General features: G+C 39.9%; 1 pseudogene; it reads left to right on the plus strand.

Moving 5' to 3' along the window:
• Positions 1–4,609: 4,609 nt before the first annotated feature.
• Positions 4,610–5,388, plus strand: LOC131994332 (ubiquitin-conjugating enzyme E2 variant 1-like; annotated as a pseudogene).
• The last annotated feature ends 1,169 nt before the right edge of the window (positions 5,389–6,557 follow it).

Genomic DNA, 6,557 nt, shown 5'->3' on the forward strand with positions numbered 1-6,557 from the left:
ATTTGAGAAGATATTTATGCCAATGACATTATATCTCACCCATTCCAACACACTGCAGTGGTCGGGTAACCTTTTCGATATGACCAGATCTTTAGAGTACACCCCAAAGCCCACCTAGCCTCCATATGGTCAATGAGAAAGCTCCCTTAACCTCACGGCAGTGGTCGCTGCAATTTGTCTAGCCACAATGTCCAGAGGCATAAGATATAGCATTAAATTCAGTGCATCAGATTGTATCGTCCTCAGTTTGGTTGAGATGCACGAACAAGCCATCCATTGAATCCGGTTAAGTATTGAGCAGAAGGTGGACTTTTGAAGCGCCGTGCACCAGACCACAACACCATATAGCATTATAGGTCTGACAACTGCAGTATATACCCAATACATGACAGGCGGTCTAAACCCCCAACTTTTGCCAATGGCGGTGCATAGGACAAGAGTTTCCATTCGTGCCCTTTTCAAAATATTGGATTTGAAGTTCAATTTCCTGTCCAGCAAAACACCCAAGTAATTTATGCTTTCAGTAAATGAAACATTCTCTCCACCTATGGAGACAGGTTCCACTGTAGGCAACTTGTATCTTCTGCTGAAAAGAACTACTTCTGTCTTGCCAGGATTTATACCTACAAAACTTTTGGTAGCCCACTTTACTGTTGCACGTAGAGCATTCTGAAGTATATCTTTTAGAGTGCTGGGAAACTTTCCCCTACACGCAATTGCCACGTCATCAGTTTACGTCTTTTTTTAATATATTGTTAATGGCTATATTCCAAAGTAGAGGAGACAGTACACCTCCTTGAGGTGTTCCTCTGCTGACTCATCTTCTTAGATCCACCGATTCCAAGATCCACAGATTCAAGCCTGCCGAATTGCATCTTTAAGTTAGTAAGTTATTAATAAACTTTCTTACGGTAGAGTTGGTGCCTAGAAACTCCAACTCCTTCATGATTGACGTCGGGTTAACATTATTGAAAGCACCTTCAATGTCAAGAAATGCTACCATTGTATATTCCTTGACATCGAGAGAACTCTCTATGTCGCCGACTAGGCCGCGACAGGCGATCTCCAGGGATCTTTGCCCTAAGATATGCTTCTATTAACATCTCAAGAGTCTTCAGCATAATGGATGACAGACTAATAGGACGGAAATCTTTCGCCTTCGTGTGGTAGGGTTTTCCTGCTTTCGGAATGAAAATGATCTTCGTGTCTCTCCATCCCATAGGTATATATGATATTCGTATACAAGCAGATTATATCTCCCTAAGCCAGAGAACCAGTCTATCGGACACAGCTTGTAATTAAACCGGTTATACATCATCACGGACTGGCGACTAAAAGGAGTCGAAATTTCTTATCGCCCAAAGGATTTTCTGCTCAGACACAATTTCCCTAATAACCTCCGACGAATGCATATCAGTGACAACCTCTTCTTGTGCCATGTTGTACGCTGGAGAATTTCCCGAGAAATGTTTGTAAACGAGTAGTTCTAGTGTTTCCTCGCTAGACATTGTCCATACATTCTCTGACTTCTGAATGTACCCTTGCCTAGAGGTCTCAGATGTATCCTCCACAGAACTGGAGAATTCTACCCAGTACTTTTTCTGTGCCTTTCGTAGCTCGTCCCTACATTTTCTTAGCTCAGCCTTGTAGATGTCCCAATCGTGTGGTGCTCTTGTGGCAGTTGCTCCGTTGAAGAGTTTTCTGCAGTCCTTCCTTAGACCAACCAGCCCTGGGGTCCACCATGACAGTCGCTGTTTGCCCCTTGGCTTGGAACTAGGACATGCTGACACAAACGAGTCATTCAGGGCCTTCGTGATCACCTTGTCCACTACGTCTATATCCTCCACAGTTTCCACTTCCTTTTATGGTCTAGAATGGATAGACATGCAAAATGTGTGCCAAAAGTTATACCAATCCGCGTTTCTTCTGTTTAGCCGAGGAACCAGCTCAATTCGTCAAGAAAGTACCATTTTTTACGTTATAGTAGCTAAAAGTACGGTTTTAAATAATCTTCTGATAACCCAAAATTTATAGTCAAGGTGTGCTTGTATCCCAATTTTGAGAATTTTAGCTCACTCCATTAAGAAAATACAATTTTGTTTTGGGTACCTAAATCTTATATATAAAAATCAATTTGCGTTTGTTTGTAAATTTGTTTGTTTGTTTGTATATTTGTGTGTTCCTTATAGGCTCAGAAACGGCTGAACCGATTTTCTTGAAATTTTCAAAGATGGTACATATTGACCCCGTGGTGAAAATAGGGTACTACATTTTTTGATATCTGAAGAACCCTCCCCCTTACCCTTATTTTCAGAAACGCCAGATCTCGGAGATGGGTGGTGCGATTTAGGCGAAATTCTGTGTGCTCTCATATAGTACCCTAAAAATAACAAGTAAAAGCGTGCTAAGTTCGGCAGGGCCGAATCTTATATACTCTCCACCATGGATCGCATTTGTCGAGTTCTTTTCCCGGCATCTCTTCTTAGCAAAAAATAATATAAGAAAAGATTTGCTCTGCTATTAGAGCGATATCAAGATATGGTCCGGTTTGGACCATTATTAAATTATATGTTGGAGACCTGTGTAAAATGTCAGCCAATTCGAATAAGAATTGCGTCCTTTAGGGGAAGCAAAATAGAGAGATCGATTTATATGGGAGCTGTATCGGGCTATACACCGATTCAGGCCATAATAAACACGTATGTTGACGGTCATGAGGGAATCCGTCGTGCAAAATTTCATTCCAATCGGATAAGAATTGCGCAATCTAGAGGCTCAAGAAGTCAAGACCCAAGATCGGTTTATATGGCAGATATATCAGATTATGGACCGATTTGAACCATACTTGGCACAGTTGTTGGGTATCATAACAAAATACTACGTGAAAAAATTCATTCAAATCGGATAAGAATTATGCCCTCTAGAAGCTCAAGAAGTCAAGACCCAAGATCGGTTTATATGACAGCTATATCAGGTTAGGACCGATTTGAACCATACTTATCCCAGTTGTTGGATATCATAACAAAACACGTCGTGCAAAATTTCATTCCAATCGGATAAGAATTGCGCACTCTAGAGGCTCAAGAAGTCAAGACCCAAGATCGGTTTATATGGCAGCTTTATCAAAACATGAACCGATATGGCCCATTTACAATACCAACCGACCTACACTAATAAGAAGTATTTGTGCAAAGTTTCAAGCGGCTAGTTTTACTCCTTCGGAAGTTAGCGTGCTTTCGACAGACAGACGGACGGACATGGCTAGATCGACATAAAATGTCGCGACGATCAAGAATATATATACTTTATGGGGTCTCAGACGAATATTTCGAGTAGTTACAAACAGAATGACGAAATTAGTATACCCCCATCCTATGGTGGAGGGTATAAAAATTTGGTATCCAAATTTCGGATGGGGTACCTAGGGGGGCTGCCCCACCCTAAAACCTACCAAACATATATTTACACCAATCACGACAATATGGAAAGGTATTTAGGATAAGAAAACGTATCTGATATTTAATTGTTGGACCAAGTGCAAGGGGGACCACCCCAAGCCCCAAAACCCCAGTATATCGGACGTATTTACCGACCATGGCAATATGGGGCTCAAATGAAAGGTATTTACGTGTAGATACCCAAATGTGGGACCACGTTTCTGGGGGTCCACCCCTTCCCCAAAACACCCCCAAACAGGACTTATTTACTGACCATGTTAATATGGGGCTTAAATTAAAAAGTATTTGAGTGTAGAATTCGAATCTGATATCAAAATATGGGACCAAGTGTTTGGGGGGCCGCTTCTTCTCAAAAACATTCCCCAATGGGACAAATTTACGACCATAGCAATATGAGGCTCAAGTGAGAGGTCTTTGGAAGTAAAGCACGAATCAGATATCAATATTCGGGAAAAGTGTTTATAGGGCCACCCCACCCCCACAACACCACTCAACTAGGAAGTATTTGCTGACTATTGCAATATGACGCTCAAATAAGAGGGTTTTAAGAGTAGAACCAACTCACAGAGTGGCCGCCCATTCCTCAAAACACCCCCCAAGCCGGTCATGTTTGCCGACTATGGAAATATGGGGCTCAAATTAAAGGTATGTGGGAGTAGACCATATATTTGATATCAACATTAGGGGCCAACTGTCTAGCGGACGTCCCACCGCCATAACAATCCCCATATATGACGTATTTGCTCACCAAAACATTTGGGTTTTAAAGAGAGTTGAACTAAATATTCATAGTTTTTAGGGCCAATACCCCAAACCGGACATATTTGCTGACTTTTGCAATAAGGATTTTAAATGAGATTAGATAACGAATTTGATATCTAATTTTGAGGGCAATGGCAATATGGGGTTTAAATAAATGATATATAGATATATGAGAATAGAGCACGTTGCTGATATATTTTCAGCGCTTAAAATTTGGGGGACCACCCCAATCCCCAAAACACCCCTAAATCGGGCATATTTACCGACCATTGCAAAGTGGGCTTAAATGAAAAGTATTGGGGGGTCGAGCAAGAATTGATACCCACTTTCGGGGCCAAATTTTCTGGGTGGTCTACCCCTTTCCCAAAATACCCCACAACAACGACAAATGTGAATGTGTGTGTAGAGTGAAAAATGGCGAATCAATCCGGTGTAGTGGTTCCAAGAAATTTTCGCTTACTTGAGGAATTGGACCAAGGCCAAAAAGGTGTTGGTGATGGCACTATCTCATGGGGCCTTGAAAACGATGACGATATGACCCTTACATATTGGATTGGAATGATAATTGGGCCCCCTAGAACACCATATGAGAATAGAATGTATTCTCTGAAGATTGACTGCGGAGAACGCTATCCCGATGAGCCGCCCACGATAAAGCTTTTTAACAAAAGTTAATATAAACTGTATAACTCAAAATGGAGTGGTCGATCAAAGATTAGTGCCCATGCTGTCCCGATGGAACCGCGAATATACTATTAAATCTTTATTGCAAGAGATACGCCGAATTATGACTTGCAAAGAAAATCTTAAATTGGCACAGCCACCAGAAGGCAGCTGCTTTTAGTTGGTATTCACAACAAAATCAGCAGCATTTACTATGACGTCAACAACAACAACAACAGGAACACTTATAAACGCGAAACTGAAGACCAAAACTCCAAACAGCAGCAGCTCCATGATCAATAGCAGCAACAACTTTAAGTAAAAGATGATGGGATAGTATACCATTGTGGGAAAGCTTCAATTAGTCGGTCCGAGTTTTTCCTTTTTCTATATACACTATAACAGCTTTAAACTTTATAATGGGGCTAGGAATTAGTTTTGCTAATTATTTTTTTGTTTATTTATACTGTAAATTACGAAATGCGTATGTTGCTGATGTTATAAATATGTTTTTTGTTTATACTTTCCTTCAATTTTTCCAACATGATTACTTACACAACAGACATCTGCTGCTTGGTCTGCTGGTTGGTCTATTGCGAATTCACCTCAGCCACAGAGAAAGAAGAATAATTGCAGATGTTGCTTGCTCTCAATTCTCTAATATAAGTTTTAAGTAAAATATTAGTTTGAAAAAACCGATGAATCAGGAAAGAAAAAGTAATATTATTACTTTTCTCTTTCGAATAGAAAAGGGTCGTTGCTTAAAAGTCATCATCGTTTATTTTTATTATTTAATAAAATACTTTAAACTATTTCTAATGTATTGTTTAAAATGATTGTCATCTATTCGTAGTGGTGTATGTCAGCTACAACACCAACAACATATAGCAAAAAAAAAAAAAAAATACCCCACAAACATCAATTTTTTACTAAGCATTGCAATATGGGGCTCAATTTAGAGGTATTTGGGAATAGAATACAAATTTGCTATTCAAATGTAGGACCATGTATTTAAGGCATCACCCCTTCTCCAAAACACCCCCCAAAGGGTAAACATTTTTCGACCATGCCAATATGTGGCTTTAATGAAAGGTATTTGAGATTAGAAAACGAATTTGATAACCAATTTTGGGACCACGTGTTTGGGCGACGCCTCATCCTGTAAACTCCCCTCAAAACCTATGGCAATATGGGGTTTAAATAAATGGTATTTGAGAGAAGAGAACGATGCTGATATTTTTCAGGGTCAAGCATCTGGGGGACCACCTCTCCCCCGAAAACACCACTAAATCAGACATCATGAGAATATCGGGCTGAAATAAAGTATTTTAAGAATGGAGTACACCTTACATCCAAACTCGTGGACCAATAAAGATCATATGGGATTCAGATAAAGGCGCTTATATTGTTAAACTGTTAGTCAAGCAATATACTATTTTCGTAGCATGGTATTTAACTAAAAGCTCTTTAATTGTCGAAAATAAATATTCCCAGGGCCCCGGTCAGCTAGTATACAAATAAAAAATATCTTTTAGATGACCAATCTATCCTTCCACTGCGATAATGTTTGTAAAATTTCTAAATTTTACCAGCCGTCGTTCGCTGTAGGCGAAAATGAGATATTTCGTACCGTTTTACATTTTTTGATACCCAAATGCACGAATTTTGAATGTA

This window comes from Stomoxys calcitrans, chromosome 1, assembly GCF_963082655.1.
Source record: "Stomoxys calcitrans chromosome 1, idStoCalc2.1, whole genome shotgun sequence".
Taxonomy (NCBI): Eukaryota; Metazoa; Arthropoda; class Insecta; order Diptera; family Muscidae; genus Stomoxys; species Stomoxys calcitrans.